The sequence below is a fragment of the Chlorocebus sabaeus genome, chromosome 5, assembly GCF_047675955.1.
Source record: "Chlorocebus sabaeus isolate Y175 chromosome 5, mChlSab1.0.hap1, whole genome shotgun sequence".
Classification (NCBI taxonomy): domain Eukaryota; kingdom Metazoa; phylum Chordata; class Mammalia; order Primates; family Cercopithecidae; genus Chlorocebus; species Chlorocebus sabaeus.
In genome coordinates, this window is record NC_132908.1 from 78,196,070 (window position 1) to 78,223,733 (window position 27,664).

At 49.5% G+C, this 27,664-nt stretch overlaps 1 protein-coding gene across 1 annotated transcript in view; it reads left to right on the top strand.

Moving 5' to 3' along the window:
- CMIP (c-Maf inducing protein) overlaps positions 1-27,664 on the top strand; it is a 263,458-nt gene that overhangs the window by 128,981 nt on the left and 106,813 nt on the right. The window lies entirely within an intron of this gene.

Genomic DNA, 27,664 nt, shown 5'->3' on the forward strand with positions numbered 1-27,664 from the left:
TCAGGAATCTGAGCTGTCAGTGTCCTGATCCCTCTTGAGCAGTGAATGTATCTCAGAAATCAGACATGCTTCGTTTCACCTACCCTCCATTCTCTGCCAACTTCTGGGGGCACCGTTTAATGCCAGATCCTAGGCTTGACCCCTGGGGCCTGTACCTGGACTGTAATCTAGTAGTCACTAGCCACATGTCCTGTTCTATGCCAAATTAAACTTAAGAATTCAGATCCTTGGTCACACTAGCCACGTTCTGAGCGCTCAGTAGCCACCTGTGGCCAGTGCAGACACAGAACATTTCCCACCATCGTAGTATGTTCTGTTGGGCAACGATAGTCTGGAGGGATGCCTGGCGGAGGGCCCAGGGAGCCCACCTGCCCTACTTCCCCCACCTGCCGGCTGTGAATTTGATAACCGCACGGCCCCCTCCTCCAACTGCTTGGCTACCCTGCCACCTCTCAGCTCATCTGGGGCTGCCTGTAGCCTGGCACCAACAACCTTCACAGCCCCAGGAGTCCTGCTGGCTGGCAGGAGGACATGGCAGGGGTGCCAGGCTTGGCAACTGGCTTTGTTTTCTCAGCAGGACCGGGCGAAGCCTGAGTTCTCAGCTGGGTACAGCCGTGCCCCAGGTTCAGGGCATAATCCATTAGGGAAAGGTGGAGACTTGGCAAAAGCTGGAAAGCTGTTGGAGGCTTTGCTAATGGACAAATGGGAAAATTCAGTCACTAAAAACAGAGGGACGGAAAGATTGTAGGTGATTCTGTAAGACAGAGCCTTTAAGTATGGCCTGAAATACAGTTCCTCACCCTTGCTCAGTTTTTTCTTCCACTTGCTTGTAGGTTTGATGTCCCGGACGCTGGGCTGGTGCTGGGGATACAGCGGTGGCCTCTGTGGACCAGTCACCATCGCTGCTCTTGGGGGGCTCACAGGCCAGTAGGGGAAACAGGCACATGAAGATGCAGCTCGCATTTCAGCTGAGTGTCAGGGCAGACCACACTGCAAGATCATGGGGGCAAGGACAGGACTGTCCGCTGTGTATCCTAGGACCCGCCACAGTAGCTGCTCATGAAATGGTTGCTGGAAGAACATTTGCATAGGGCATTCTCTTGTTCTGAGCTCTTGCTCATTCCTACCTCATTTCATCCTCTGAGAGGGGATGGATACTCACTGCTCCCGTTGAAGGACACAGGTGTGCCCTGCTGCTTCCTGAACGTACTCAAAGGGAGTTGCCTCATAATATAATAACTAACTGAGTACTTACTTCTTTCTAGCCATATGCTAAATGCGTTACCCAGATTATCTCATTCAACCTTCACAACAAATGTACAAAAGACCTATTATCCCCATTTTATGGAGGAGGAAACTGAGGCACAGACAAGTTAGGCACTTGGGCCCGAGTCACGCAGTGATGGAATGGGGTGCCTCGGGCCTCCTCTGAGCTTTACTAGGCTCAGAACATTCCTAGAAGTGGACGTGGACTGAATTGGCCTTCTGGTGGCCCCTTCCCCTCTCTCCCCACACCACCAGTGGAGACAACTCCGAAGCTGTGACTGGCCCTCCTTTTCTAGCAGGCTCGGAGCAGAGGCGACACATGGCTACAGGGAGCAGAAAACATTGTCCTGAGTCGAGTCTGTAGATCATCTAGAGCAGTGATCCAGGCCCCAGTAAGGGAGGTCCCACACATAGGCTGATTTCATCCATTAGCTCACAGTAAACACAAGGGCTCTCGAGGCTGCAGCCAACACCCCCAGGACAACTCCCTGCTCCCTCTTGTATTGTTACCGCCTTGGTTCCTCTGGGGATGCTCTAATTACTGCCAATGTGACAGCAGTGACGTCGTAGCCCAAGTCGCCAGCATGTAAACCTTGCATGTTTGGGCGGTGTGTGCTGGGCCGTGAAGAGCTCCGAGTTCAGGTCCTGCCTGTGGCCCTTCCTGGCCACGTGAGCCTGACGCTGTGTGTGTGAGTAGGGGTCAGTGAAGGTCTGTAAGGGCAGAGAACTTTTTCTGGCACAGGTTCTGGCTCAAAGTGTGGCCATTTTAATTCCTTAGCAAACACTTGGATACATTTTGTAGACTGGCTAAACTGTAAGACTTTTCAGAATAAGAGTAGTTCTTGTAATTGCTTACTTAGTGCCTGGGTGTGCTAAGCACTCACTAGGTATTATCTCATCTACTTCTTGTAATAACCCTCTAGGGTAGATACTACCACCTTATCATCAAATCTGAGATATCATGTAAGATACCCCATTTTCTTGCATACCTCTAAGAAAGAAAAGAATGCGGCTAGGCGTGGTGGCTCATGCCTATAATCCCAGCACTTTGGGAGGCTGAGGCGGGCAGATCACCTGAGGTCAGGAGTTCAAGACTACCCTGGCCAACATGGTGAAACCTCGTCTCTACTAAAAATACAAAAATTCTCCAAGTGTGATGGTGCACACCTGTAATCCTGGTTACTTGGGAAGCTGACACAGGAGAATCGCTTGAACCCGGGAGGCAGGGGTTGCAGTGAGCTGAGATCACAACACTGAACTCCGGTCTGGGTAACAGAGCAAGACTCTGTCTCAGAAAACAGGGGGAAAAAAATAACAGAAAAGAAAAGAATATGCCCAGAGACTTATTATCACATCAGTTTTAAGGGAGGTTCAGTTGTATGTCTCTCAATTAATGAAACGCAGTATTATGTCCATTTTACAATGAGGAAATCAAGGCACAGAGAGGTGCAGTAGGTTGCCCAGGAACAACACATAGCCAATGAGAGGCAGAGCCAGGACTTGAACGTGAGCACCCTGTTACTAGAGCATGGTGTATTACCCACTGCAGTGTGCTTGCTGCAGAATGATGTCTCCTAAGCCTAGTGTGGAACAGTGCTGAAGAGCATAGGGTCTAGAGATAGGCAGATCCAGGTGTGAGTGCCACTCCCATGACTTACTAGCTGTGTGGCTTTGAGATGTCCCAGTACCTCTCTAAGCCTTGGTGTTCTCATCTGTAAAATGGTCGCGTCATAGCAGGTATTAAATTTGGTGAAGCTTGAGAAGTACTTGGCCATAGTGGAGGCTGCTCTGATCACATCATCAGCACTACCACGATCAGCAGCAGCAGCAGCGTCACTGTCATCATCACTACCACTCTTATCACCACCACCATCATCCCCATTACCACTACATTATTATCATTATCACCATCACCACCATCGTAACCACCACCTTCATCACCACCATCATCCCCGTTACCACTACATTATTATCATTATCACCATCACCATCACCATCATCACCATCGCCACCATCGCAACCACCACCTTCATCACCACCATCATCCTCATCACCACTGTCACAGCATCACCACTCACCATCATCATCACTTAACTAAAAGTGAAAGACAGCACATAAGGTCTCTTTCCTGCCCTTCCTGGGGTCTTTGTCATAAAGAGTACAGAGTGCCGACTGGGCATGGTGGCTCACGCCTGTAATCCCAGCACTTTGGGAGGCCACAGTGGGCAGATCACAAGGTCAGGAGATCGAGACCATCCTGGCAAACACGGTGAAACCCTGTCTCTATTAAAAATACAAAAAATTAGCCGGGCGTGGTGGCGGGCGCCTGTAGTCCCAGCTACTTGGGAGGCTGAGGCAGAATGGTGTGAACCCGGGAGACGGAGCTTGCAGTGAGCTGAGATCACGCCACTGCACTCTAGCCTGGGCGACAGAGCGAGACTCCGTCTCAAAAAAAAAAAAAAAAAGAGTACAGAGTCCCTTAATCTCTCCCTGGTCAATGGCAGTCCCAGCCCCGAGCTATGTGAGTGCTGGGTCTTGTTACTGTGCATTGTACCTGATCGAGGGGAAGAACACAGAGTTCACCCGATGTGTTGTCTCTACCTCTCTCCTTCCTTCTCCAATCTCGGAACTTACATCGGAGAGTGCTGTCCTTCGAAATTTCCCCACCCTTTCCTCTGGTCCCTTCAGTCCATAAAGTATGAAATCTCCATGCCATGGGCTGGTGTGTAGGATGTTCTTCTCAGCCAGTTGGATAAAGACATTTTGTTGTTTTGCACTTGGGAGACGTCACAAAAGACTGTGCAGACATCCTCTGTGTCCCTCTCTGGGAACCATGGCCTGGAAGCAGCTGACACCTGCTCCATTCCTGCACTGGCATCAGAGAACTTCCATGGCAGATAAGCCCGTGCGATTGCAGGAAATCCTCCACACCGAAGGCGCTTGCTGCCCCAAGACCTGGCCTGCGAGGTCCAAGGTGGTGCCATGTGACCCCAGACACATGTTCTCCTTTCTGTGCTGGCCAGTGGGAAAGAGTAGAAGGAACACTGGACTAAGAGTCAGGAGACACAGTTCCGGATCTAGCTCAGCTTCTTCAGCTCCAGAAAGCAATTTGCCTCTCCTGAGTCTGTTTTTCTTCCATAGAATCTCGGATTCAGATAAGAATTCCAGTTGACCTAGGGCAAGCACCCTCACCTCTCTGTGCCTCATTTTCCCCTGCAGGGACATGGGGATGGCACCCCTTGCCTCCTAGGGCTATTGCAGGGATGATAAAGGGTCACTTCTTAATGAGGAGGAAGATGAAGGTGAAGGGTGGTGGGGGTCCTCGCAAGACAGAGGCCAGCAGCTGGTCCTCCCGGGGCCTCCACAGGGCAGCTCTCAGGTGTGGAAGGCGTTCACCTCTGTCCCTCTGACTGGTACTCTTTGGCCCTAGCTCTGCTGTCTTGAGCCACCACAAATCCAACCCCTTCCTCTGTGCCCCACAACAGTCCTCCAGACCTCAGAAGCCAGTTTCTAACTGGACAGCAATCCTGCCCCTTAGTGTCATGTTCACCTTGAGCCTCCTCCTTAAAGGAAACCAGCAGAACCCTGCCAGGCCTCTTCTTGGTTGTCTCACTGGGAAGAGGGAAAACGTGGACTTGGAGAGATTGTCCCTGAACCACAGCAGGTGTGGAAGAGGTAGAGGGGGCGCGGCCCAGCCCGGCTTCCCCCAAAGGCACCACCTTCCCCTGAGTGTCACCTGCCTTCTGTTTTAAGGGACTCTGGGCAAAGATTTCATTTGAAAAAAGAGTTCTGCCACTTAGTGTAACAATGGATCACGAGGTCAGGAGATCAAGACCATCCTGGCTAACACGTCTCTGGCTAACACGGTGAAACCCCGTCTCTACTAAAAATACAAAAAAATTAGCTGGGCATGGTGGCAGGCGCCTGTAGCCCCAGTTACTCGGGAGGCCGAGGCTGGAGAATGGTGTGAACCCAGGAGGCGGAGCTTGCAGGGAGCCAAGACTGAGCCACTGCACTCCAGCCAGCCTGGGCAACAGAGTGAGACTCCGTCTCAAAAAAAAGAAAAAAAATAATATGACAGGTTTAAAAAGTTTGAAGCTAGGATAACTGTGGCTCAACTTGTCTTTCTGAAGAACGGATATTTCCAGTAAAACGGAACTGGTGTCTTGGGGCTCCCAAGAGTTCATTCTCCCCTTAGGATGGTAGCAGGGGTTTCTTAACCTGCTTAGCTGCCTTGAGACCCTCCCTCAGCTCCCATTCCTAATCTCCAGCTTTACAGCAGCCGTGATGTAGGGCCTTGAGGGCGGGGCCATGATCTGACCCTGTAGTGGACAGACGGGAATCAGAAGCAAGTTGCCCACTGTCTCCCGGCTCTGGAGCCTGTCTGTGACATGGTGAGCTACATGCTGGGCACTAAGCTAAGGTAGTTTTGTTTTTTTAATGGAGATAAATTCACCTCATATGAAATTATCCACTTAATTTATTTTGGGTTTGTCTTCTCTTCTCCTTTTCTTTTTTCTTTCTTTCTTTTTTTTTTTGAGATGGAGTCTCACTCTGTCACCCAAGCTGGAGTGCAGTGGTGTGATCTCAGCTCACTGCAGCCTCTGCCTGCTGGGTTCAAGCAATTCTTGTGCCTCAAACTCCCGAGTAGCTGGGACTACAGGTGCCCGCCACCACACCCGGCTAATTTTTGTGTTTTTAGTAGAGACAGGGTTTTGTCATGTTGGCCAGGCTGGTCTCAAACTCCTGATCTCAAGTGATCCGCCCACCTCGGCCTCCCAAAGTGCTGGGATTACAGGCGTGAGCCACTGCTCCTGGTTGCAGTGAGCCGAGATCGTGCCACTGCACTCCAGCCTGGGCAACAGAGCGAGACTCTGTCTCAAAAACAAACAAACAAAAAAGAGCATAGTTCAGCAGTCTTTAGCAAATTCGCGATGTTGTGTAACTGCCACTTCTGTCTAGTTCCAAAGCCTCTTCTCCACCCCAGCACGAAATCTCATGACCATTAGCAGTCATTCCCCATTCCCTTCTGTCCCCCTCTTCCAGCCACTGACCGCCACCAATTTATGTCTTTTTGGGCTTTCCTGTTCTGGACTTTTCATAGAAATAGAATCACACAATACATGGTCTTTTTCAACTGGCTTCTATTCCCTCAGCGTCATGTTGTCAGGGTTCTTCCACGTTGTAGCTTGTGTCAGCACTGCCTTCCTTTTGATGGCAGAATGATACTCCATTGTCTGTATGTATCATTTTTCTTTCTTAGGCATTCATCTATTGATGGACGTTTGGGTTGTTTTCACCTTTTTGGCTGTCGTGAATAAGCCACCATGAGCATTCTTGTACAAGTGTAGGCATGCATTGCTTCATGATGGGGATACGTTCTGAGAAGCGCGTTGTTAGCTGATTTAGTCACTGCACGAACGTCCTGGAGTGTGCTCATAGAAACCTCAGTGGCATAGCCTACATCACACCTGGGCTGTGCGGTGCGGCTTATTGTTCCTAGGCCACAAACCTGCACAGCAGGTTACTCTACTGAGTACTGGGGGCAGTTGTAACATACTGGTAAGTATTTGTGTGTCTAAACATATCTAAACATAGAAAAGGCACAGTAAAAATATGGAATCATAATCTTGTGGAACCGCAGTCATATATGCGGTCCGTCATGACCAGACATTGTTGTGCAGTGCTTGGTTGTATTTGTTTGAGTCCCTGTTTTCAGTACTTTGGGGTATTCACCTAGAAGGGGAATCGCCGAGCTTGGCCTTTTAGGAACAGTGCTATCCTTAATCCTCACGATAACACCCTTAGGTCGCTACAGAAGGAAAACCAAGTCACAGGCCGAGGGAACCACTTCCTTACACAGACAGCTCTGGGGTGGCAGAGCTGGCGTTGGGACCCAGGGAGTCTGGTCCTCAGAACCCTTTAGTTCCTGCTATTTTCCTTCTCTGCAGAGGGGCCTTATATTAATCAGTTCTTGCCTTGCTCTAAAGAATACCTAAGACTGGGTAATTTTAAGAAAAGAGGTTTAATGGGCTCACGGTTCTGCAGACTATGCAGAAAGCATGGCAGCATCAGCTTCTGGGGAGGCCTCAGGGAGCTTCCAGTCATGGCGGAAGGCAAAGGGGGAGCCAGGACATCACATGGCTTGAGCAGGAGGAAGAGAGCTGGCGGGGAGAGGTACCACCAGATCTCATGAGAACTCACTATCATGCCAGCAGTACCAAGAGGGATGGTGTGATATCCTGAGAAACTGCCCCATGATCCAATCACCTCCCTCAGGCCCCTCCTCCAACATTGGGGATTACAATTGAACGTGAGATTGGGGTGGAGACACAGACCCGAACCATATCAAGCCTCTTCCCCAAATGTTCAGCCCAGTGCCTCTGGGAACCCCTCCTTGGAATATTTGTTTTGCCAACTCGCCAGTGTGTCCCCAGTCTCCTTGAGCCTGACAGGGCCAAGGCGGTGCTTCTAAAAGCCACTTATCAGACTGAGCTTGAGAAGGAATGTGTGGGGACTGGGAAGGGTCCGCAAAGGTCTGCCCTAAAGGACAGTGAGTGGCTGTTCATTGCTCCCTGGAGTCCAGTGGGGTGGGTTTTCCGTTGCAAGGACCTCTGAGCTTTGAGTCATCTGTGCACCTTGTTGACAGTAAACAGAGGAACACCCTGCTTATTCAGAGACCACTTTCCAGCAAACACTCCAAACCCAGCCCAGAATTCAGGTAGAGAAGTGTACCAAAGTCACAGTGGCTGCCACACTCTGACCCTTTGGTTGCATTCCCAGCAGGGCCTCACTCCCATGCAGGACACAGTCCTGACTAGTATATTGCTTGGGTTTCCAAGACCATGAAACTAGAAGCAGCAAATTGGGATGAAGCAGGAGGGAGAACACTTCCATGAGCTGCGAGCAGAACGCCCAACAGCACCAAGTCGGCGGGGGAACGAAAATGACAGAAAGAAAATGAAGCTAAAGAGTGCACAGTAGTTGGGGACACCGTTCAGGGGCCAGCAGCTCTCCACTGCTTCAGGAGCTCCTGACGGTGGCAGTGTGCGGTAGCAGATACTCCAAGGGACAATTGCGTCAGCAAGAAAGGGCAAAGGCTACTCCCCACCATCTGCTTAAAGCAAGGGAAGAAGGAGTGTTTCTATCTAAAATTATTTAAATTTCTTTAAAGGGCCTTGGCACTCAGAGGGTAAGCTCTGGCTGGCATTGCCTCTGACCTTGGCCGTCTGATCAGGCAGTGAAAGAGGGAATTGTTTCTGGGGTTGCAAGGGAGTTGCTGCCAACATCTGGCCTGCCTGGCCCCTTTGTCTCCCCATTGACGGCGACAGCGTTGGGCAAGTCCTGGGCCTCATGTCTGTGTGCATGTCCCCACCCAGTCACCGGCACTTCCCCCCCAGGGTCGGGGTTCTGGGCCTCTCATACAGCTGTGGCCCCGATGGTAGAAAAGGAGGCTCTGTTCTTTAACCCTCAGTGGGATCGGCCACTGATCTATTCTTGTTACTTGTTGAGCAACTGTTCTAGGCTAAATCTGAATTCTTTCACAGTTAGTGTCCGATTTTGCTTTTTAAAAATAAGTCATTGGGAATACTTGACCCTGGGCAGAGAGCGGGACCAGCGCTTAATGAAGCTTGTCAATAGAGTTTCTCACGGCCGGGTCACAGACGTGGAGGGAGTGACCAAGTCCCAAGAGAAGACCCACTGTCTCACTCACTGTGTTTCCTCTCGCTGTGTTTCCTCTCGCTGTGGGCCCCAACCAAGACTTATTGGGGGTTCTTTGTTTCTCCTTTGGACCTAAAGTCCTCTGTCTGTCTCTGCAGAGGCACTTCCGGATACCCTCTTCCCAAGTGGGTTCTGGGAAAGATGAGAGCATCTGAAAACCTAATGGAGGCTACTGAATACAAGGCCAAGGGGGCTGGATTTTTCTCTGTAGGCAAATCAGAAATAGTCAAAGTCACTGAGTAGAGGAACAACACGGTTGAGTTGTGTTTTGGGAAGAAAACTCTGGTGACAATGTTTTGGGTAGAGAGGGAACCATTGGAAGCAGGAAATAAAGATTGGAAGCCTTTGGAATATTCCAGAAAAAAAAATAAGAGGCAGAGCTAGGATAGAGGGCAGAGGAAGGTGTGGAGGAATTGAAGGGCAAGAAGCAGCTGGCTCTGACCCTGGTGACTCACTAGATTCAAGGGCTGGGAGCGCTGAATCCAAGGGAGAAGTGGAGTTGGAGTGTGGCCGAGCAGTAGGCATGGTTGCCATAGGCCAGGCCTGGGAAGACGGCCCCGAGCTCCCCCCAGAACCAGGTGGTGGGTTCAGCTCGCATTCCCATCACTGGAGTGTAAGCCCCCTACTAGAAGGAAAACTCCTTGGAGGCAAGGAGCTTTTTCTGTTCTGTTGAACGATGTGTCCATAACACCTAGAACATGCTGGAAGTACTTCGATGTCCCCCAGCACACACTCCATAAATATTTGATGAATGAATAAACTGTGAGTCTGAAGCATAGGAAAGAGACTCTTAATCCAGTTTTTAGGTTGTTTGTTTCAAGCTGAGTGTAAGGCCATGCTCGTGTATATGTTTTATGTGTGTAAAGTCATCTTTATTTTTGTCAGAATAACCCTGTTTTTACCTCGAGTGGTCAGAGTTGTCTGTGAGAATGGCCAAGGCCAATGGGTCTGTTAAGAGTGTGCCAGGGTAGATCAGCCACAGTCCCGCACAATGACAGGAGCCTTGGTTCATCCTACTAGGAAGACTGAAGCTCTTGGAAATAAACATCAAACTAGCCCGTCGCCATCCGTCATCCGAATTATCAACACATCGTGAGATGCCAGGAAATGACTTTCTGTTCTTGAATTGGCCTCTGGAGGACTCCCCTGAGACCCTAGTACTTCATTCTCTCTCTGTCCAGTAAAGGAACACTTCTGCAAGGAAGGGGTTCAGGTGACCATGGGTGAAGCCTGCTGGGCCTGGACGCCTCCATGAGTCAACTCTGACTTTTCAGGCCCCTGTGAAGGGAGAGCAGAGGCTTTGAAATGGCCACTTTAATATCACCCGTAAGTTTGGAAAATTCTTAGAATTCATTGCATTCGTTTGGAACTTCTTTTTCATTGAGGTGAAATTCACATAATGTAAAAACCACTCTTAAATGTACAATTCGACCAGGCGTGGTGGCTCACGCCTCTAATCCCAGCACTTTGGGAGACTGAGGTGGGCAGATCACTTGAGGTCAGCTGTTCGAGACCAGCCTGGCTGATGTGGCAAAACCCTGTCTCTACTAAAAATACAAAAATTAGCCGGGTGTGGTGGTGGGTATCTGTAATCCCAGCTACTCAGGAGGCCGAGGCAGGAGAATTGTTTGAACTCAGGAGGTGGAGGTTGCAGCGAACTGAGATCACGCCATTGTACTCCAGCCTGGGCGGAAGAGTGAGACTCTGTCCCCAAAAATAATAATAATAAATAAATGTATAATTCAGTGGCATTTAGTACATTTATAATGTTGTGCAATCACTAGCACTTCTATTTAGTTCCAGAATATTCTCACCACCTCAAAAGGAAACTCATGCCCATCAACAGACAGCCCGGCTCCCCCCCGCCCGGCTCCCCCACTGCGCGGCTCCCCTCCTGCCAGGCTCCCCACCTGCCCAGCTCCTCTCCTGCCAGGCCTTGACAGCCACCCGTCTGATTTCTGTCCTATGGATTTGCCTCTTCTGGACATTTCATAGACGTGGATTAATTCCATTCTGAAGCCCTTGGTGTCAGGCTTCTTTGATTTAGGATCACATTTTCAAGGTTTGTCCGTGTTGTAGCGTGTGTCAGTACAAATTTGGAGGCAGACACCGCATGACACAGCACCTTTTGGCTAGTCCATTTCCCTGGACCTTAGAAATTCCTTTGCATCTGCTCGAGGATTGGGCTGGAGAAGAACCCCACCTGTCCTGACCGTGCAGCTCCAAATGCCCTTCCATGTCCCTGGCCCAGCAGAATCCTCCTCGCTTCTCAAGATTCGGCTGTGAGCAGAGTTAGTGGCTGTCTTCCCCTTTACTGCTGTGTAAGAGTCGCTGCCCCCCTCGTAGCACCTGTCTCACCAGCATTCATTCATGAGCTCCTGGAGCATGGTGCCCAGAGCGCTGCCGGCAAAGGCCTGTTGAGTGAGCGGGTGGTCCAGTGAACAAACACACAGCATTCTCACACCCGGACTCCATGGCTCCCTGTAGCTTCAGGGATTGGTCATGTTGTCATCTGTTTGTGTTCCTGTCTTTTTTCCAGAAAGGATTTGGGTTGGGGGTGGGTCTAAACAGTTACTTGTAGAGATGGCCCCGCCCCACACCTACCTTCTGTCTTCAGACCCTACTTACCAGGCTCTTTCAGAGATGGGATTTTGGACCCTATTGATGGGACACTGAAATGGACAAAGCAACTTTACTATTTTGATAACACAGCTTACTGTGTTATCACAGTAACACAGATAACTATTTGATAATACTGCCTTTAGAAATGCTTTTTATGGTTGTCACAAAACTCACTCCTTGGCCTGTGTCTCTGAAAGAGGGACCCACTAGAGGCGTGGTGCATCTCTTCTTGCATTGGAGGTGGTAACTTGTGGTTACTGTTATCGTAGAAACAGTGATAGTAGAAAGAGATGGTTGTTCACTGCCTACCTGTTTGCAGAGACAGTAGCAACAGTGATCCTTAGGGGCCCAAGAGTCCCTCTTCCCAAGGCCTGTTCACATACATTTACTTAGTATCTCCCGCACTAGGAGAATTAAATCCTGGGTAAGCCCTCACGTTCCTCAGTGATCCGGTGAAACTCCAAGCACTGCAGCCGGCCACGCAAGACTCTCTGTAATCGAGATTTAACCAGTTTTTATGCCTCAGCTCCTTCAACCTCTCTCTCTCTGCCCGATACTCCTATTCATCCTTCAAAGCCCAACTCAAACATCACATACTCTCCGAAGTGTTCGTCCCACTTTCCCTAGGGCTCCTCTGCCTCCACACCTGTACACATACACATGGAATTCTACTAATCTGTAGATATCCGACTCCCCACGCAACTGTGGAATCCTTAAGGAAGGGGTTCTGGACTATGTCACACAGATGCTGGACAAGTGAACCAAGGAGGCATTTGCGTGGGTGCTTAAAGTTAGGTAAAGGAGAGAAGAAAGTAGAGAACTCAAAGAGGAGAGATTGCTGGATTCAAATCTGGGGTGTTCCGGAATTCTAGGTATTCACCTAAGTCTGTTGGGACTCATGAGCTGTTTTCCCAATTTCGAATAGTAAAGAACAGGCTACATGACATGAAATCTGTGTGGTTGGTTGGTTTTTGTTTTTTGATGCAGTGTATCTAGTTTGATTCTCTAATACCGGTTACCTGGTGTTGATTTGAAACAGAAGTGCGGCAGGGCAGGGAGTTAGAGGCGTTTATACAGGAGAAATGGAACCAGCATGATTCACTACCACAGGGCAAGGTCCAGGGGAACGCACTGGACACTGGAGCCAGCTTTACAGCTGGGGTCCACTTTGATGGGGCCGCCCGTTCCTGGGCTGTACCAGCTATTAAACATTTTAAATATCACCTCTGCTCATTATATGATGAATATGTTTGGTAGGCAGAATTTTGAAAGGTGGAGTGCTGTGGGCAGAATCGATGAGGTGGTCAGTCTGTGTCTGTGCCATATGTACTTGGGGGCCTGTGACCCGGTGGGGGTCCGTTTTCACCTCTGTTCAGCCAGAGCCACCACAAAGACCTTGCTTCCCCAGCTGCTGCACGGATCGCACAGATCGTCATCCCCATCGTGGTAAAGCTTTGAGGTGGATGTTCTTCTCATTCCCATTTTACCCGTGACAAAACCAAAGCTGCTGGAGGTGAAGTGGCTGCCAGAGGCCACTCAATGGGTGAGCTATAGCACTGGAGTGGCGATCTCAGCCATCTCTCCTCCATATTCCAGAACTTTCCTCCACTGCTCCTGACTTTCCTGAAGTGACCAAATCTGTCTCTCCCTCCTTGCCTGTCTTCAGGGAGCAGATTTCTCATGAGGATTTTAGAGAGCACATGTTGATCCCCCCTGAGGGTGAGTGAGAGCCTCAGATGTTTTGGGCCTGACCGTCCAGCCTCCTGGAGAAAGGTGGCCGAGTCTGTGTGTGGACAGCCAGCATGTGGATGCATGAGTCGAGCTCCCTTGTCACATATCCTGGAAACCCTCCAGGGAAGCCTGCAGCCCCCAGGCTAGAGCTGAGACAGGAACAGTCAGGGATTTCCCACTTGAAACACACTATCTCTAAGGCTGCCGGCTCTTGCTTCCCCAGGAACTACTGCACTTGTCTTAAGATTATACCCTGCCTGCCTCCAAGAGGACTGAGGCTTTTCAGAGATGAGACACTGTGTGGAAGGAGGCAATTAGGATCAAACAGAACGAGACCCTCCGGATCCCCAGGGCTGGGCCGATCACCACCCTGAGCTTTGTTTGGCCGTCTCGGAGCTTTCTCTTGAGGTAGCAGAAAGGGAAACACAGCTTGCCTAGTTTTTGGTTTTTGGCCAGAAAAATTACCCATGTCCGTCTTTCAAAGTAGATGCCTTTCTTCTCTCTCTCTCTCTTTTTCCCCAGTCCAAGATTAAACCTCTTTAAGAGATATGGGGGAGACTTGTCCCTTCCAGTTGATTCTATGAAGGCAGAAGTTTTCTCTTGAAATTCGGAGCCTTGCTTGTCAGGTGTGGTCCCGGTGTGTCACCGTCCAGTGACCTCGTTTCCAGGCGGGGTGCTCTACCTTGGGAGGCACTGAGCAGTAGCCCCAGTGCTTCTCCACCATTGTCAGTGTGATGATTCCGTCATTACCTACTTCTTCCGAGATGACGTGGCCATGCCTTCAGTAATTGCCAAAACCCAACATCCTCTTTCTCTGTTATCTGCTTGGTTTGCTTTTCACCTATGCTTGTCATCACTTAGCATCCTGTGTATTTCGCTTATTTGTCTCTTCTGTCTGTCTCCACCACCATGTAGGAGACCCTGTGAAAGCCGGCGTGCTGTTTTGTCCTGGGGTACGGTGGGCCCTCTGTGCTGCACATGCTGATGTTCGTTGAGCCCTTACTATGAGCCAGAAGTGGGCCTCCTCTCATCTTCCTGTGGCCCGGGTGTCTCCTGAGCTCTATCCCTCCCATTTCACAGATGAGGAGACTGAGGTTCCTAAAGCCCAACTGGCTCTTTAGCTGGGAGTCCCACAGCCTGCAAGAGGCAGAGCTGAGATATAAAGTCAGGTTTTCTGTCCCCAAAGCTGTGTTCTTTACCATTACAACTTGAGAAAAATGCATGAAAGGCCATAAACATATTCTGGTGCTCAGAATATTGTATTGCTTTTTCTTTTCTCCTTCCTTCCTTCCTTCCTTCCTTCCTTCCTTCCTTCCTTCCTTCCTTCCTTCCTTCCTTCCTCCCTTCCTTCCTCCCTTCCTCCCTTCCTTCCTCCCTTCCTCCCTTCCTCCCTTCTTCCCTTCCTCCCTCCCTCCCTCCCTTCCTCCCTCCCTCCCTTCCTCCCTTCTTTCCTTCCTTCCTCCCTTCTTTCCTTCCTTCCTTGCTGCAGTGCAGTGGCGTGATCTCGGCTCACTGCAACCACTGCCTCCTTGATTCAAGCAATTCTCCTGCCTCGGCTTCCCGAGTAGCTAGGACTACAGGCGTGCACCACCACACCTGGGTAATTTTTCTGTTTTTAGTAGAGACAGGGTTTCTCCATGTTATCCAGGCTGGTCTCGAACTCCTAGGGTCAAGTGATTCACCCTTTTCTGCCTCCCAAAATGCTGGGATTACAGGCATGAGCCACCACACCTGGCCTTGTCTTGCTTTTCAACCAATTTATATTCATGACAATAGTATCTACCTATATTAGAAGCACAGCAGACACGTATATGCAGACGTGTGTGGGTTTGTTGTTGTTGTTGTTGTTGTTTTTCACCCTATGGCAAGTGCTTATGGGCAGGGCCAGGTCTCACACCCCATGGCACCCAGCCTGGCTCATGCCGGGCACACTGGTCTCTCTGTGGGACGACGCAGGCATGCGTGGCAAGAAAAATCCCAAAGCAATCCCCTGAGCCCCTGCCATGGTCTGTGTCCGTAGAGGCATAACCATCAATGCAGCGCAATGTAGTATTTTCAAAGAACACTTTTTGTTGAACCAGATAAAATGCATACAGAGAAGCACACATATTCAGGCTTCATAAAAAGTAGCCTTCCCTCCGTCCCTCCCTCCCTCTCTCAACACGTCATGGACATAGCAGGTAAACTTAAGGTGCTGAGTGAATCCGTTTAGTGAAAAATATAAGTAAAACGACAAAGTGTGCCGCGATGGTGTGTGCAATGACAGGCCAGCGTCAGCCCTGGGTCCCTCAAGATCTCAGAGAAGACATTCGGAGATCTCAGAGAAGACATTCGGAGTCCTCTGGGGGATGGGTTGATGGGGCAGGGGGTGACAGCGGGTGTCCGGAGGCTGGAGGCCCAGGGATTGACTGCAGGGGCTGCCCTCAGGGCACAGAGCTTCTGAAGCTCACCGGGTCTCAGGAAAGACCAGCAGGACCCCTGAAAGGTGGAAGAGAGGCGGCCCTGTCTGCCAGCCTGGACACTTAGCTGGGGACCCTGAGAATGACCATGCCCCTCTGAGCCTCAGTTTCCCTCTGCACGTTGGGCAAAAACATCCCTCCCATTCTTTTCCTCCCTCCCATTCCTTCCTCTCGACCTCTTTGCCTGGTATTTTCTAGAAGGCTGTGTTGCTGGAAGGCACTGTCCCCAGCTTTCTTGACACTGTCAGAGGGTGTCCAAAGGAGTCTTCGCTCACACTGGCTCATTCCCATGATTTCGGGAACAAGGGAGAGATGTGGGTCACCTTGTCCGGGGTCCTGGCTGCTCACTTCTGGCTCATGTCCAGCAGCCTCACTTCCTCAAGTGGATGTGGGTGTCCCTGGGAGAGAAAACCCGTGTCTCCCGGCTTCTGGGCCATCTGCTTTCTTTTACGGATGGGCCCAAGGAAATTTTTGGCAAATTCGTCCTCTGGGAAATTTCTGTAGAACTTGTCTGATGCTTCCATAGAACTTAGGGATTGGGTTAAGGCCAGTTCCTAGGAGGGGCATTGCAGAGATGAGGGCTTTAGGACGTCTCAGTAGGACCCAGTCCTGGTGTACACAACAAATAACAAACTAAACCACTCACCTCCGTGCCAACTGAAACATCTTTTGGTTCTCTGCAAAGAAAGCAAGGAGAGAAAACATTCTCGCTTTCTCTCATCCATCCATCCATCCATCCATCCATCACATTGCTATTTCTTCTTGAATGGTTTAGATCAGGGTTGGACCCCTACTTGTCTTTGTAAATAAAGTTTTATTGGAACACAACCATGGTCATTTGTGTAGTGTCTGTGTCTGCTTTCGCACCACAACAGCACTGTTGACAGTTGTGCAACAGGGCATATGGCCCACAAAGCCTAAAGAGTTTTCTCTCTGGCCCTTTACAGTAAACGTTTGCTAACCTCTGATTTAGAGTTATAGCAGGTTCAAATCCTGGCTTCATTAATAACTAGCAGTATGGCTTTGGAAAAATTATTTCTCTTCTCTGGGCCTCAGTTTTCTCATCCATAAAATGGGATCATAATGGTACCCATGGCCTGGGTCATTCGTGGGGAGGTGCCTTTGAGCAGTTGACCCAGTATCTGGCACACATGAGGTCTTTAATCAAGTTACATTACTCTGGTCACCAGCTAAGGTGCCAGGTAGAGATGTAGGGTGCCTATTTTTAGGATCTCACAACACAAACAGCTGGAGACAGTGCATAGAAGGCACTGGGGTTGAGGTGTGTCCCAGGCTTGTGAGAACCTAGAGGCAGAGTGCCCTTCTTTCCATACTGGCACCTGGGGAGGAGCACTACTTAGCGATTCAAAGACGAATGAGCTGCAGGTGCACACAGCCACATGGATGAAGCTCTCAGACATCCTACTGGCCAAAAGAAGCCAGACACAAATGCGTATCTGCTGTGTGATTGCATTTATACATGTTGAGGAACAGGCAGAGCTAATCCGTAGAGATGGATGTCAACACTCTGGACCTTCTGGGCTGGGAAGGGGAGCAGGGGAGCCCCCAGGGCATGGAGATGCTCCCCATCTTGGCCTGGTTGGCAGGTGCACAGGGGTGTGCATTGTCAAAATGAACCCACTGAAGATTTCTGCCCTTCTGCTCGTTATGCATTTTACTGGTTTTCTTTCTTCTTCTTCTTCTTTTTTTTTTTTTTTTTTTGAGACAGGGTCTCGTGCTGTCGCCTAGGCTAGAGTGCAGTGACACGATCTTGGCTCACTGCAACCTCCACCTCCCAGGCTCAAGTATCCTCCTGCCTCAGCCTCCCGAGTAGCTGGGATTACAGGCACCTGCCACAACGCATGGCTAGTTTTTTTGTTTTTAGTAGAGACCGGGTTTTGCCATGTTGCCCAGGCTGGTCTCAAACTCCTGGGCTCAAGTGATCCTCCTGCCTTGGCCTCCCAAAGTGCTGGGATTACAGGCGTGAGCCACGGTGCCTGGCTGCAGTTCACTGTTTCTATTTTAATTTTTTATGTACTTTACTGTTTACATCTTAATTTTTCATAAAAGAAAGGAATGGAAAGAGAAAACGAATAAGAGAGCGGATTCAGAAATGGGAGAAGCTTGGGCAGTCGAGGACTATCTCCTGGTCTGTGTCCTGTCTCAGGCCCCTGCCTGAGACATCCTTGAACCCCAGCCTCCTCTGACAACTTCTCATTCCCAGACTACGGTCACACAAACTCTGGCTCCTTGCGCTTTCTATTTCCTTGGCCAAGAATGCCTGGCACTCCCCTGCTTACCTTGACACCCGACTCAAAGGCTGCCTCTGGGCAGCCCTCCCCAGTGTTCCAGGGTGCCCCTCCTTCCTGTCCTTGCCCTTTGTACCAGACCTTCCTCCTTCCTCCTGCAGTGCCTTTGGCACTGTGTTGTTGTTACTTTGCACTCCCCATTACTTTGCACTCTCCACTCACCCTGCTTATGCTGGGGCTCCCAGGCCAGTGTCTGGGAGAAGCAAGGCAGGACTCAAAACAACAGTCCTGGCTTCCATGTGGCCTTTCCACTGAGCGGCTGTGACCGAGGCCCACTGCCTAATGGACCCGAACCTCCTTTTCTTCCTCCATAGAACTGGGGAGTCTTAGCGGCACCCCTTTCCCAGGATCCTTGGGAAATATCCATGAGATGACGATGGTCTTTGGAGGCTGCTTTGGTGAGGACCTGGCGTGTGGCATGTGCCCGGTCCAGGCTGGCTGCTGTGGTCCTTCCAAATGCATGTGACTTGGTGGTTGGAAATGATGCTGACTTTGGGGCATCTTTGTTTCCATCACCTGTTCCAATGACAAAGGTGCCCAATGGCACAGATGCCAAGGGCTGCACCCTGGGGACCCAGATTTTCATCCGTCTTCTCATGCCCACGAAGATGACTGTGGCTGGAGGGGTTTGAATGTGGAAATATCAGTCCTTTGCTCTATTATTAAACCTTGAGCCTTGTGGCCATAAAAGGGGGTGGCTGCCATAGCTGGTTTCATGATTAATGAGCCTATATCCTGCCTCTTGACGGTCTCCACGGAGCCCCAGGCACCAGCTCTACCCTCCCTGCCCAGCTGCAGGCTGTGCTGCTGAGGTCTGGGCAGCAGAGAAGGGTGCCTGGAGGGTCTTTCTGTTGTCTTGATGAACCCATGACCCCCCCGGGTCCCCAAGGAGAGTTGGGTCTTGTGGGCTTGGTTGAGATTGGCGAGAGGAGGTGTGTGCCTAGCCTGGGGGGTTGGAGGGTGGGGGGAGTGTCTGCTGTGAGGCCCTATGATGCGCAGGTGCCATCGGGGCTCTGACCCCAGGCCATCGAGAGCTGGTGCGACCTGCTTGCCATCCGTCATGCGGAGCTGGTCGGTCACCCCGTGCACCAGGCCGACTCCAAGCTGGAGCTCTTCTCTCCGCTCTTTTTGAGGTAATCCGTGGATGATGGAGGAGCTTGGCAAGCATTTCAGCAAAGCTCCTTTTTCTTGTTGAGGCTTGAAAGTAATTGCCTTCGTGCAGTGAGTGCCCGCCGACCACCTGGCGCGTCTAGGCATTGAGCTTATTGGCCCCTGGCACAAATGGATCCTCACCTTACCTGGTGCCTGCCTGAATCCCCTCCTGGCTGCTTTCTCACAGCTATGCTCCCTCCTGAGTACCCTCTTGAGGAGTCTGGGGGAGGGGGCAGCATAATCATAGTTACCTGTATCAGATGCTCACCTGTACTGAGCACACCACACGCCCTGGCCCATTCAGGTGCTCTCTGCAAACACCCTTAAGGCAGGTACAGCATTCCTTCCCTTCCCTCTTCCCTCTACCCTTACCTTCCCCCACCATACCTTTCCTCCTCCTTCCCCCTCCTCCCCCTCCTCCCTCCTCTCTCCTCCTCCCCCTCCCCCTTCTCCTCCTCCCCCTCCCCTTTCTCCTCCTCCTCTCCCTCTCTTCCTCCCCCACTTCTCCTCTTCCTCCTCCTCCTCCCTTTTTTGAGACAAGGTCTGGCTCTGTTGCATGGGCTGGAGCACATTGATGCAATATCAGCTCACTGCAACCTCCAACTCTCAGGTTCAAGTGATCCTTCCGCCTCAGCCTCCCAAGTAGCTGGGACTACAGGCATGTACCACCATGCCTAGCTAATGTTTGTGTTTTTTGTAGAGACGGGAGTTTCACCACGTTGCGCAGGCTGGTCTTAGCCATCCACCTACCTCAGCCTCCCAAAGTGCTGGGATTACAGGTGTGAGCCACCGCGCATGGCCAGCATTACCTTTTTCTTAGTTATAATCTAATGCAAAGTGTACAGTTGGGTTGATTTCACCATATAGCAGTCCCCGCTTTTCCACTGGGGGGTATGTTCCAAGGCCCCCAGTGGATGCCTGAGACCTAGAATAGTACTAAATCCTATATACACTATGTGTTTTCCTAAACATATATATCTATGATAAAGTTTAATTTATGAATTAGATACTGTAAGAGATTAACAGCAGCAATTTAAAAAATAGAACAGTTAGAATGATATACTACAATAAAGGTAATATGATGTGGTCTTTCCTTTCTCTCTCTCTCTCTCTCAAGACACCTTAATATTTTCAGACCACAGTTGACTACTGGTAACTGAAACATCTGAAAGTGAAATCTCAGATTAGGGAGGACTGCTGTATTCACCAGGTTGTACAACAGTCACTAATTCTAGAACATTTTCATCCCGCAAATTGAAACCCCATACCCATTAGCATCATGCCTCATTTCCCCATCCCTGCGCTGGAAACCATGAACCCACTGTCTGTCTCTATGGATTTGCCTATTCTGGACGTCTTATATAATTGGAATCATACAGTGTGTGGTCTTTTGTGCCTGGCTTCTTTCGCTTTGCATAATACTTTCCTTTTTTTGTTGTTTGTTTGTTTTTCTTTTTCTTTTTCTTTTTTTTTTTTTTTTTCAGACAGAGTCTTGCTCTGTCACCCAGGCTGGAGTGCAGTGGCACAATCTCAGCTCACTGCAGTTCTCCCACCTCAGCCTCTTGAGTAGCTGAGACTACAGGTGCATGCCACCATGCCTGGCTAATTTTTGTATTTTTAGTAGAGACACGGTTTCACCATGTTGGCCAGGCTGGTCTCAAACTCCTGACCTCAAGTGATCCGCCCACCTCGGCCTCCCAAAGTGCCAGGATTACAGGCTTGAGCCACCATGCCCAAACCTGCATACTACTTTCAAGGTTCATGCGTGTAGCAGTGTGAATTAGACTCTTAGTCTTTTTTATGGCTGCATAATACTCCATTGGATGGATAGACTACATTTGTTTATCCATCATCTGTTGATGGATACTGTTTCCATGTTTTGGTTCTTATGAGTAATGCTGCTTTGAACACTTGTATGCATGTTTTTGTGTGAACCTGTGTTTTCACAACTCTTAGATATATATCTAGGAGTGGAATTACCAGGTTATACTTAACTTTTTGAAGAACTACCAAACTATTTCACAAAAAGCTGCCTGCACCATTTTACATTCACACCAGTAGTGTAGGCAGGTTTCACTTTCTCCACCTCTTCTTCAACACTTTCTTTTTTGTCTGTGTTCTTTTATTTATTTGGTTTTTCTCTATCCATCCTAGTGGGTATGAGTCTGATCTCACTTTTACCAGGGAGAAAGTGGAGGCTCAGACTTACCAAGTGACTTGCCTAAGGCCAAGTTGTGGAGTTTGGATTCAGCTCTAGAATATCTTATTTATTTATTTATTTATTTATTCATTTTAATCTTTCAGCCAGGCACGGTGGCTCACGCCTGTAATCCCAGCACTTTGGGAAGCCAAGGTGGGCAGATGACTTGAGGTCAGGAGTTCAAGACCAGCCTGGCCAACATGATGAAACCCCATCTCTACTAAAAGTACAGAAATTAGCTGGGCATGGTGGAGCACGCCTGTAGTCCCAGCTACTCGGGAGGTTGAGGGAGGAGAATTACTTGAACCCGAGGAGGCAGAGATTGCAATGAGCCAGGATCATGCTATTGCACTCCAGCCTGGGCAACAGAGCAAGGCCCTGTCTCAGAAAAAAAAAAAAAAAAAAAAAAAAAAAAAAAAAACTTTTTTTTTTTTTCAATTGGGACATAGCATACACACAGAAGAGTACACACGTTGTATACTGCTTGATGAACTTTAACAAAGTGAACACACTGTGTCACCAACAGCCAAAATCCAGACCTAGAATGCTGCTAGCCCTCCCCAGAAGCTCCCACTTGCCTTCTTCCAGCACTATCCCTCCATGGTGTAACCAGTAGGATCAACAACATGTCCTGGTTTTCCCAGGATTTTCCCCGATAGAGTAATGACCATTCAGTATTCCAAGAAACCCTTTAGTCCTAGGCAAACCAGACGGTTGGTCGCCCAATAGCCAGTACCCTGACTTCTCACGGCACAGACTCAGATGCACCTCTTTCTGAAGTTTATATAAATGGAAGCACATGGTGATGTACGTTGATGAGTTGATGACGTACTTCTGTCCAGCTGCTTTTGCTTCATGCTCAATTAGTGTAGGTCTGTGTGCTGTGCATGGTTGTAGATCATTCATTCTCATCATGTGGGCTTCTCCTGAATAGATATACCAGGATTTCTTTATTCATTCTTCTCTTGGTGGTCATTTGGGTAGTTTCCATTTTGGGCTCAGGGAACACTTGTGCAAACATCTTTGGGAGTACTAATGTGGGCATTTCTGAGGAGGAGGAGGATTGCTGGGTTTTAGGGGACTCATGTTCAGCTTCAGCAGAGCTGTCACAAGGTGGATTCACAATCTGACTCCCTCCAGCAATTTAGGATTCTGTTTGCACTGTATCTACGCCAACACTTATCATTGTTCATCTTTTCCATTTGAGCCATTCTGCTGGTATGATGGTCTCATACTCTAGTAACCCCTCTGGTCTTTTTTTTTTTTTTTTTTTTTTTTTTTGAGATGGAGTCTCGCTCTGTCCCCGAGGCTGGAGTGCAGTGGCGTGATCTCTGCTCACTACAAGCTCCGCCTCCCGGTTCACACCATTCTCCTGCCTCAGCCTGCCTAGTAGCTGGGACTACAGGTGCCCACCACCACGCCCGGCTAATTTTTTGTGTTTTTAGTAGAGATGGGTTTTCACCATGTTAACCAGGATAGTCTCGATCTGACCTTGTGATCCGCCCACCTCAGTCTGGTCTTTAATTTACTAGTTGCCTATAGACAAAGGCCAGGGCATGAAGTCCAGACATCTTGGTTTTCCTCCCAGCTCTCTCCTGAATAACTGTGTATGGTTGGTCAAGTTGTGCACCTGCTCGGAGTGTTCATTCCTGGTGTGTCATGAGAGTGATGCCAAGTTGAACTACAGGTGTCTGGGGACCTGCTGTGCGGGACAGTAACAGAAGGCCAGTCCTGAGACCCCTGCCATGCTGGTTCCAACCATGGCTTCAGCTCTGGTCCCAGCTCCTTTCTGCATAATATGTACTTGAGGTGTGTGAGCACAAAGGTACACAAATTGGAGTTTGCCTCTGGCCAGAGGAATCTGGCATAACAGAGGGATGGAAGTTGCTGCCTTGGGGGGTTATGAAATTGAATCCTGGGCCTGTCTTATAAGAGCAGGAGGCCTGTATGAGACTTCCCCCACTCTGTGCCTCAGTTTCTTCCTCTGTAGCATGTGGATAACAGGAATAAAAACAGCCTCCCCGCCTTAGCATTGTTGTCAGGTTAAATGAGGGAATATATATAAAGCTGTTAGCACGTGCTGGCCACATGGTAACTGCTTGATGAATGTTAACCAGGGGCACCTGTGCATGTCCGTATTGTAGTGAGGCTAGCATCTGCATAGCAGGTGTCCTTCCTTCTGTCATTAAAAAAAGATATATGCCGGGTGTGGTGGCTTGCACCTATAATCCCAGCACTTTGGGTGGCAGAGGTGGGATGGTCAGGAGTTCAAGACCATCCTGACCAACATGGCAAAACCCTATCTCTACTAAAATTACAAAAATTAGCCAGAGTGGTGGTGGGTGACTGTAATCCCAGCTACTTAGGAGGCTGAGGCAGGAGAATCACTTGACAGGAGGCGGAGGTTGCAGTGAGCCAAGATCGCACCCCTGCATTGCAGTCTAGCAACAGAGCGAGACTTCGTCTCAAAAAAGAAAAGAAAAGAAAAGAAAAGATATATACAGCTGACTCTTCACTGTAGTCAAAAGTTAGACAATCCATGTGTCCATCAACAGACAAATGGATAAACGTGTGGCCTGCCCATACAATGGAATGTCAGTCAGCCATAAAAAGGAATGCGATTCCGATTCATGCCATAGCACAGATAAACCTCAAAAACAGTAAGTGAAAGGAGCCAGACACAAAAGAGCCACAAAGTATGTGATGTCATTTCTGTGACATGTCCAGAACAGGCAAGTCCCACAGATAGATAGCAGGCTAGCAACTGCCTGGCGCCTGGGGATGGGGTAGCAGGGAGTGACGACTTAATGGTATGGGGCTTTCTTTGGGAGTAAAAACATCTCAGAACTAGATAGAGATGATGGTGACACAGCATCAGGAATGGACTCAATGCCACTGAATTGTACATCTTAAGTGATTAATGGTTAGTTTTACGTTATGTGAATTTTATTTTGAATTTTAGAAATGCAGCCAGGGGAGGTGGGGGCTGAAGCCCATTCTGCCAGCACAAGGCACTTTTAGCACCACTGTGTTTGCCACTGTGATGGCAGCCTCATCACTGGTACTGTTGTTGTTGTTGTTGTTGCTGTTGACTGTCTAAGCAGGGCTGCCATCCAACTTCTTGTTTCTCATTTGGCGCCCCAGGGTGTGTGTGCGGGGCCAGCAAATCCTTCCTTACAGTGGGGTGGTGCCACGTGGAACCCGACTGTGCAGCATAGGTGTCCCCTGTGTGATGACTGAAGCCACTTCCATGTAGGAAGAGAGGGGACTTGTCTCCAGTCCAGCACTTCCAGCCAGATGTTAGGGCCACACATGCCCCGTGACACACAGCCTGCCGTTTTCAACCCCATCCCCGACTGGGCAGGGTTTCTCTGGCCTCGGGAACAAGCTCAGGGGAGGATTTTCCAGACTGGCTTCTTCTTTTGGGGTCCGGGAGCTCCTCCCCTCCCCTCCCTGGGACATGTTTTGAGTCAGCCTGGACGTCATGATTCGTATTCTCTTTGAGAGGAATCCCCATGGAAACCAGCAGGCAGGTTTGGGCAGGAGGGAGCTGGCTCCCCAGAAAGGCAAGAGAAGGCGAAGGCTAGGGGCCTTCTGCCAGCATCAGGGGCGGGCCTGACGGGGACTCTTTCTTGGGGGGTCAGCTGACCCCATTCCCCACCCACTCTGGGAGCAGGTCTGAGGCGGTATCTGGTTTGGAATGTCAGTTCTGAAGATCTCTGGGGGTTCACATGGGACCCTCATGAGGTCCCTCTAGGCCCTCCTTTTTCCAGCCCAGATCCAGCATTGCGTGCCACTGGACAGGGGGCTTACCTGGAAACAGGCAGAGGCGAAGTATCTCTTCCTGGTCTGGCAAATTCAGGACCCCTCAAAACTAGCCCCGTATCTGTCCCTAAGAGCAAAAAGACAAAGGCAGAGTTCACTGACCATTCTCCAGCTTCCACGGAAGGCAGCGTCCCCAGGGGCCCGAACCCCAGCTTGTGGGCTGCCGCATCTCCAATACCCTCTGGGCGCTGTCACCTTGCAGGCATTGGGTTAGCGAGCGGGCCCACTGAACCTACCTGGGTTCGTTCGTTGCTTCTCCCATGGCCCTGTCAAGCTAGTGGCCCAGGACAAAAGCCCCTCAGCCTTGGCCAGGGCTCCCCGGTTCCCTTTAATATCCATTTAATGAGAGCAATTTGGCAACAATGTAAAACATGCTCTTGCCCTTTGTCCCAGTAATTCCATTTCTGGGAATCTGGCCTAAGGAAATAATCCTAAATATAGGGTAGAAAAACATGTTTCACAAGGATGTTCACTGCGGAGTTGTGCACGGCAGCGTAAAATGAGACAGTGGCACTGTCCCTGAGGGAGGGGGTGAGAACAGGGATGAAATTGATGATGGCGGAATGTTTTATAGCTGCTACAGTGAGAGTTCTAGAGCTTGCCATTCAGAGCAGGGAAATATATGTGCGATGATGTGAAAAAAAAAAAGGACGTCACAAAATTCTATGTACCGTATGATTTGGGCTTTATAAAAAATTATGTATTAAAATAATCAGGAAAGTCATACACCACAGTGCTAATGAGTGGTCTTGATTGGATTTTTATGGGAAAGATTTTATTCATCACCTTCCAAATTACCTTCAGTATTCACGCATTGCCTTTTTTAGTCAGGTTTGCGTTGTAATTTACATACAGTAAGAGTCATGCTTTTAGCATGCAGATCTGTGAGTTCTGACAAACGTATACAGCCAAGTAGCATCGCCCCCACAGTCAATACAGAGTCCCCCGCAAGAGTCCCCCTGCCCCTCGCCCTCCCCAGCGGCTGGCAGCCACGGGTGTGATTTCAGCCCCTGTAGTTTTATTTCAGGATGTCATATAAATGGAATCATACAGTATGCCTTACACTGCTCTTAACGTTTAGGAAAAAAAATTTTCATCTGCTTATTGTTCTCTTAGCTGTACATCTTAGAGCAGGATTCCCTACCGTCCCTCAATAGAGGAGAATTTTAATGTTTTCTCTTATCCAATTCAGCCTCCTACCCCAGATGGGAATCTCCTCCCCTGGAGCGCCAGTCATCACGTTCAGCTTACCAGGGAATTATCAGTTATCTGTAAAGTCATCCCAGCAATAGGAAAGTACCCAGCACGGCAGCGGTGCCGGGGCAGTGTTAGCTCAAATCTGAGCCCAAGGAACAGCAGTGTTCAGAGGCTTTCCATCCCAATCCAGCCCGTGTGCCCTGCAGGCCTCCCACCTTCCTGCTCGGTGATAGCACTATAGCAGTTTTGTTTTTGTTTTTAAATAAACATATTCTTTTAGGACAGTGTGAGATGTATAGGAAAGCGACGAGGATACTCCAGAGTTCTCACACATCTGCAGTCTGCTTCTCCAGCTGCTAGCATCTTAGTCTGTGTGCTGCGTCTGTCACAACTCTCTTGAACCAGTATTGATACATGATTGCTGAAGTCCATATTTTATTAGGTTTCCTTAGGTTTTCCATGATACCCTTTTTCTGTCCCAGGATCCCATCCAGGATCCCCACGGTACCTGTAGTCACGTCTCCCGAAACTTCCCTTGGCTGGGATAGTTGCTCAGGCTTTCCTCGTGTTTAATGAGCACTGGTCAGGAGTTTTGAGGAAGGTCCCTCAGTTAGGGTTTGTCTGATATTTTTCTGATGGTTAGACTTGGGTTATGGGTTTGGGAAGGAAGACCCCAGAGGCAAAGATTCATCTTTCTCAAAATAGTTCATTTGATTGCATTCTTTAGTTTGTTCCAGGTACTGTGCTGAGTCCTTGATAAACTGGATCTCCTTTAATGCTACCAGGAATTCTGCCTATTAAATAAATTCTCATCTTAACCAGTAGAGAAAGTGAGCTCAGAGAAGGGGAGTAACTTGCCTAAGGACACACAGTAAGTGGCCCAAACGCAGGTCTCCTTGGTCCTAAAAAGTCTGCTTTTGGCCAAATCCTGCTTCAGACAGGAGGCAAGCAGCTTGTCTGCTTTTTAAAAATAGAATGGGCTGGGTGTGGTGGCTTATGCCTGTAATCTCAGCACTTTGGGAGGCCAGGGCAGGAGGATCACCTGAGATCAGGAGTTCGAGACCAGCCTGGCCAACATGGTGAAACCCCATCTCTACTAAAAATACTGAAAAATTAGCTGGGCGTGGTGGTGGGCGCCTGTAATCCCAGCTACTCGGGAGGCTGAAGTAGAAGAATCACTT